Below are 6,024 nucleotides of genomic sequence, written 5' to 3' on the forward strand. Positions count from 1 at the left end.
CATTTTGACGGATCGCGTACACTAGTTCTTTTATAAAGGGTGTCAAATTGGGTTCAAATTAACCATTCAGATGACATCAAGAACACCTCACATTTCACGTCACGTATTTATTCTAATAAATTCATATATGCCAACGATAGAGATCCAAAGGTTTAAAGGTCGCTCATGAATGGCAGAGGCAAGAGACAGTGACATTGCCCTAGCAAGCAGGACAATGGCCCTAGAGACTGAGTTAAATGCAGCCTCACTATCTTAGGGATAATCTCAGATCAGAGAGATTTAATTCAACCTCAATAGGAATTTACAGTAATTAGTGTCAGATTATTTCGGTCGGGTTCCACGTGGCGACTCGTTTCTGATACATTGTGTTATTCGCTTGCAATTCTTCGTTTGTGGGATTTACTTCTTTTCATCCCATTCAATTATCATTTTCTTTATTTTAAAACCAATACTTATTTATATATTCCCTTAAGGTCATTGCTTAATCAGTCTTTACACTTATTTTTCATTACACTACACATTTTTTTATCTAAATGAACCATGTAAGGTGAATGTTTTTTTTTTTTTCCTTTTTTTTTTACCTTCTTCGTAGTCATATTTTCTTTTCTGAGAGTAAATTTAAAATATCATTTCGTGAATAAACAATCTTGCTTTCTCTATTAACTCATTTGGCACTTAGCATCCTTTAACGCTTAAACGAGGAGGATATATATATATATATATATATATATACACATATATATATACATATATATATGTGTGTTTATACATATATGAGAGAGAGAGAGAGAGAGAGAGAGAGAGAGAGAGACGTACAAGGCAAACTAAGGCTAATCTCAATATATCACTTAGACAACTGCAAACTTGATGAAATAAACACCATACAAAACGGTCGAAAATACAAATGTTTATATTTTGGTGATACCAAGTTATAAAAATAAAATTGGTCACCCTTTTTTATCCTACATTTTCATAATCTTTTAAACAAAACGTCTTTTACAGGTGTTCCCATTTAACGCCTTGCTCTAGGGAATTTGACTGAAGGTAAAAATAATGAAGATTTATTTTTTCTATATTTTCGGGGAGAAGAATAACCCAAAAGAAAACGAAATCGTTGTAACCCATATATAAAAACGTTCAGGTTAACAAAGCAAGGCCCATACCAAGCCATTCAATTCTCATTGATAATTCCCATTTCTTCACAAACTGATCGACAGATATAGCAAATCGTTGAATAGCGTATCTGTTCTAATACAATAATTTAGCAAACCGTCGAATAACGTATCTATTCTATTACAGCAATTTAGCAAACCGTCGAATAGCGTATCTAATATGCTACAGTGCTTTAGCAAACCGTCGAATAGCGTATTTATTATGCTATAGTAATTTAGCAAACCGTCAAAAAGCGTATCTATTAGGTTACAGTAATTTATGAAAACGTCGAAAAGCGTCTCTATTATGTAACAGTAATTTAGCAAACCGTCGAATAGCGTATTTATTATGCTACAGTAATTTAGCAAACCGTCGAAAAGCGTATCTATTAGGTTACAGTAATTTATGAAAACGTCGAAAAGCGTCTCTATTATGTAACAGTAATTTAGCAAACCGTCGAATAGCGTATTTATTATGCTACAGTAATTTAGCAAACCGTCGAAAAGCGTATCTATTATGTAACAGTAATTTAGCAAACCGTCGAATAGCGTATCTATTATGCTACAGTAATTTAGCAAACCGTCGAAAAGCGTATCTATTAGGTTACAGTAATTTATGAAAACGTCGAAAAGCGTCTCTATTATGTAACAGTAATTTAGCAAACCGTCGAATAGCGTATTTATTATGCTACAGTAATTTAGCAAAACCGTCGAAAAGCGTATCTATTAGGTTACAGTAATTTATGAAAACGTCGAAAAGCGTCTCTATTATGTAACAGTAATTTAGCAAACCGTCGAATAGCGTATTTATTATGCTACAGTAATTTAGCAAACCGTCGAAAAGCGTATCTATTATGTAACAGTAATTTAGCAAACCGTCGAATAGCGTATCTATTATGCTACAGTAATTTAGCAAACCGTCGAAAAGCGTATCTATTAGGTTACAGTAATTTATGAAAACGTCGAAAAGCGTCTCTATTATGTAACAGTAATTTAGCAAACCGTCGAATAGCGTATTTATTATGCTACAGTAATTTAGCAAACCGTCGAAAAGCGTATCTATTAGGTTACAGTAATTTATGAAAACGTCGAAAAGCGTCTCTATTATGTAACAGTAATTTAGCAAACCGTCGAATAGCGTATTTATTATGCTACAGTATTTAGCAAACCGTCGAAAAGCGTATCTATTATGTAACAGTAATTTAGCAAACCGTCGAATAGCGTATCTATTATGCTACAGTAATTTAGCAAACCGTCGAAAAGCGTATCTATTAGGTTACAGTAATTTATGAAAACGTCGAAAAAGCGTCTCTATTATGTAACAGTAATTTAGCAAACCGTCGAATAGCGTATTTATTATGCTACAGTAATTTAGCAAACCGTCGAAAAGCGTATCTATTAGGTTACAGTAATTTATGAAAACGTCGAAAAGCGTCTCTATTATGTAACAGTAATTTAGCAAACCGTCGAATAGCGTTTCTATTCTCTTACAGTAATTTTGCAAAACGTCAAATGGCGCATCTATTATGTAACAGTAATTTAGCAAACCGTCTGAATAGCGTATCTATTAGATTACAGTAATTAAGCAAATCGTCGAATAGCGTATCTATTCTAATACATTAATTTACATGTTTCATTCTAACGTTGAATAATGTGAGGAATGATTCCTTACGTATCAAATTAACACTAGGCCGGAATCCACCTTTTCCCTTCGTACGTGACTATGACCTTCATGATGAATTTGCTATACCCTTGCCCAAAACATGGATTAAAACGCTTTCTTTTCAGTAACCGGGACTTGGTAGAAATGATTTCTCTTTATAGATTATTTAATGGTACAAATAAACAGTCGGAGAAAATTCGTAAACAACGAGAACAGAAAAAACAATTTTAAAGTTATAAGTTCTAATCGTACTCTGAATGAAAAGGAGCAACGTTTAAGGCACTAAATAAACAAAGAACTCCTTCAGAATTATTGCCCTTAAGAGAAAAAAGATTGACGGAATACTAAACTGTGAATACATGTAATATCCCAAACAAAATATACAAGACCTGTTGCACAGACAACCAAAGCAATGGGGAATAGGAAGCGCATAATTTGCATGAAGTTTCATTACGAAAGAAAAAGCAGCAAAACTGATATTCGCCGACAACCAGTGAGGATTGAAATTGGACACAGCTTCCTAATTGTGCGAAGGACTCTTTTAAAAGGATAAACAAAACGCAAGAACTATAGGAAGGATAACGGTACATGGTGATGATGAATTAAACAGGAATCCATTCAAGAAATGTTTCTGGTCACGAGGGGAAATTTTCAAGAAGATTTCTATGACACTTGGTAACACATGAACCATGTGGCTATATTCACAGTAACGCCCTAACACAAGAGGGAGTCAATACAGACTCTGACACTAGATTTGGCCGAGAGATAGTGCAGTCTAAGGACAGTCTTCTGAAGCTGATCAAGAGATAACACAACTGAAAGCTATTCTACAGCATCTGGCAACGCTACATAGACAACTCAAAGCTATCCCACTACATCTTGCAACAATACATATAACAACTCAAAGCTATCCCACTGTATCTGGCAACGCTACATATAACACAATTCAACGCTACCCCTTTGCATATGGCAACTCTATATAGACAACTCAAAGCTACCCCACTGCATCTTGCAACGATACATGTAACAACTCAAAGCTATCCCACTGCATCTGGCAACGCTACATATAACACAACTCAACGCTACCCCTTCGCATATGGCAACACTATATAGACACCTCAAAGCTACCCCACTGCATTTGGTAACGCTACATTTTACACAACTCAAAAGCTACCCCATTGCATCTGGCAACACTACATAGACAACTCAAAGCTATCCCACTGCATCTAGCAACGCTATATAGACAACTCAAAGCTACCCCACTGTATCTGGCAACGCTACATATAACACAACTCAAAGCTATCCCACTGCATCTAGCAACTATACATATAACATATAGTAGGTTTACCAGGGCACCAATCACATGTTGAGATACTATCACTAGAAAGTTATGAGGTCCTTTGACTGGATCCTTCTTTCTGATTACGGTTCATTTTCCCTTTGCCTACACATACAACGAATAATCTGGCCTATTCTTCAGAGATTCTTCTCTGTCCACATACAACTGACAACTCTGTAATTATCAAACAATTCTTCTTCCCCAAGGGGTTAACTATTGCATTGTAATTGTTCAGTGACTACTTTCCTCTTGGTAAGGGTAGAAGAGACTCTTTAGCTATGGTAAGCAGCTTTTTCTAGGAGAAGGGCACTCCGAAATCAAACCATTATTTTCTAGTCTTGGTTAGTGCCATTGCTTCTGAACCATAGTCTTCCAGTGTCTTGGGTTAGAGTTCTCTTGCTTGAGGGTACGCTCTGGCACACCAATCTATCTTATTTCTCTTCGTCTTATTTTGGTAAAGTTTTTATAGTTATTTAGGAAATATTTATTTTAATGCTGTTACTGTTCGTAAGAGTTTTTATTTTTCCTTGTTTCATTTCCTCACTGGGCTATTTTCCCTGTTGGAGCCCCTGGTTTATAGCATCCTGCTTTTCCAACTAGGGTTGTAGCTTATCAAGTAATAATACTAATAATAATAATAATAATAATAATAACTTAAAGCTACCTCACTGCATCTGGCAACGATACATATAACACAACTCAAAGCTACCATACCGCTGGCAACGATACATACATAGCTAAAGTGGAAGACAAAAAAAAAAGTCATGATATCGAACATAAAAGCTTGATTCAATTAGGGGAAATAGACATTGCGCTCCACCGGCTCTCAAAGCAGTGCATTGACAAAGCACTACAAAAGAAAGACCATTCACTGTTATAAGGCAATGAGGCGAAAAGTTGTATTCAAATTTAACGGCAGAGATACATTCATTTAGATATCAAAGAAGTGCATGGACAATGTATTGTAAAAGAAAGACAATTCACTGTTACAAAGTAATTAGAATCAAAGGTTATACTCAATTCTAACAGCAAATAAAATTATTTTGGAGTCAAATCACCAAAGGCAAGCAAGATTCGAATCAAACTTCACAAGGTAGTCAGCTTTTTCGAAGATCTAAAAATAAACCCATCAAATATCTATATCCTTCGAAGGACAGCTTCCTCGGGAAAAAAATTTATGTTCAAGGAAAAAATACACCTTTAGAGATGGCGTAAATCCTGTCAATCCTTCTAGTCAAAGCATGCCATGAATAATAAAAGTGAGAAGCTCTCCTGACAGCGGCGGATCTCTGCCATTAATGTAAACAATGAACTCTTTTAGGTTCGTTCTCTACAGATGAGCCATTGTCAGAAAAATAGCATTACAATCAGGGTTGCCAGGATGGCCTTTTTCGGGCCAAAAACACTTCAAATTTAGCCTTTTTAAAACTGGTTGGCCTTGAGTAACATCATGAAAAAAAGTTGGGCCTTAAATACTATATTTTTTGGCCTTTTTCTACTATTATGTTGGCCTTTTACAGCTGCAGTTGATTAGGAGTTGGCCTTTTTCTACTATTAGGTTGGCCTTTTACAGCTGCAGTTGATTAGGAGTTGGCCTTTTTCTACTATTAGGTTGGCCTTTTACAGCTGCAGTTGATTAGGAGTTGGCCTTTTTCTACTATTAGGTTGGCCTTTTACAGCTGCAGTTGATTAGGCGTTGGCCTTTTTCTACTATTAGGTTGGCCTTTTACAGCTGCAGTTGATTAGGAGTTGGCCTTTTTCTACTATTATGTTGGCCTTTTACAGCTACAGTTGATTAGGAGTTGGCCTTTTCCTCGATTGAAATACCTGATAACCCTGATTACAATTGAGTTTGTTTGCACGTGTCTAGA

The sequence above is a fragment of the Palaemon carinicauda genome, chromosome 18 (genome assembly GCF_036898095.1).
Source record: "Palaemon carinicauda isolate YSFRI2023 chromosome 18, ASM3689809v2, whole genome shotgun sequence".
In the NCBI taxonomy this organism is placed as follows: Eukaryota; Metazoa; Arthropoda; class Malacostraca; order Decapoda; family Palaemonidae; genus Palaemon; species Palaemon carinicauda.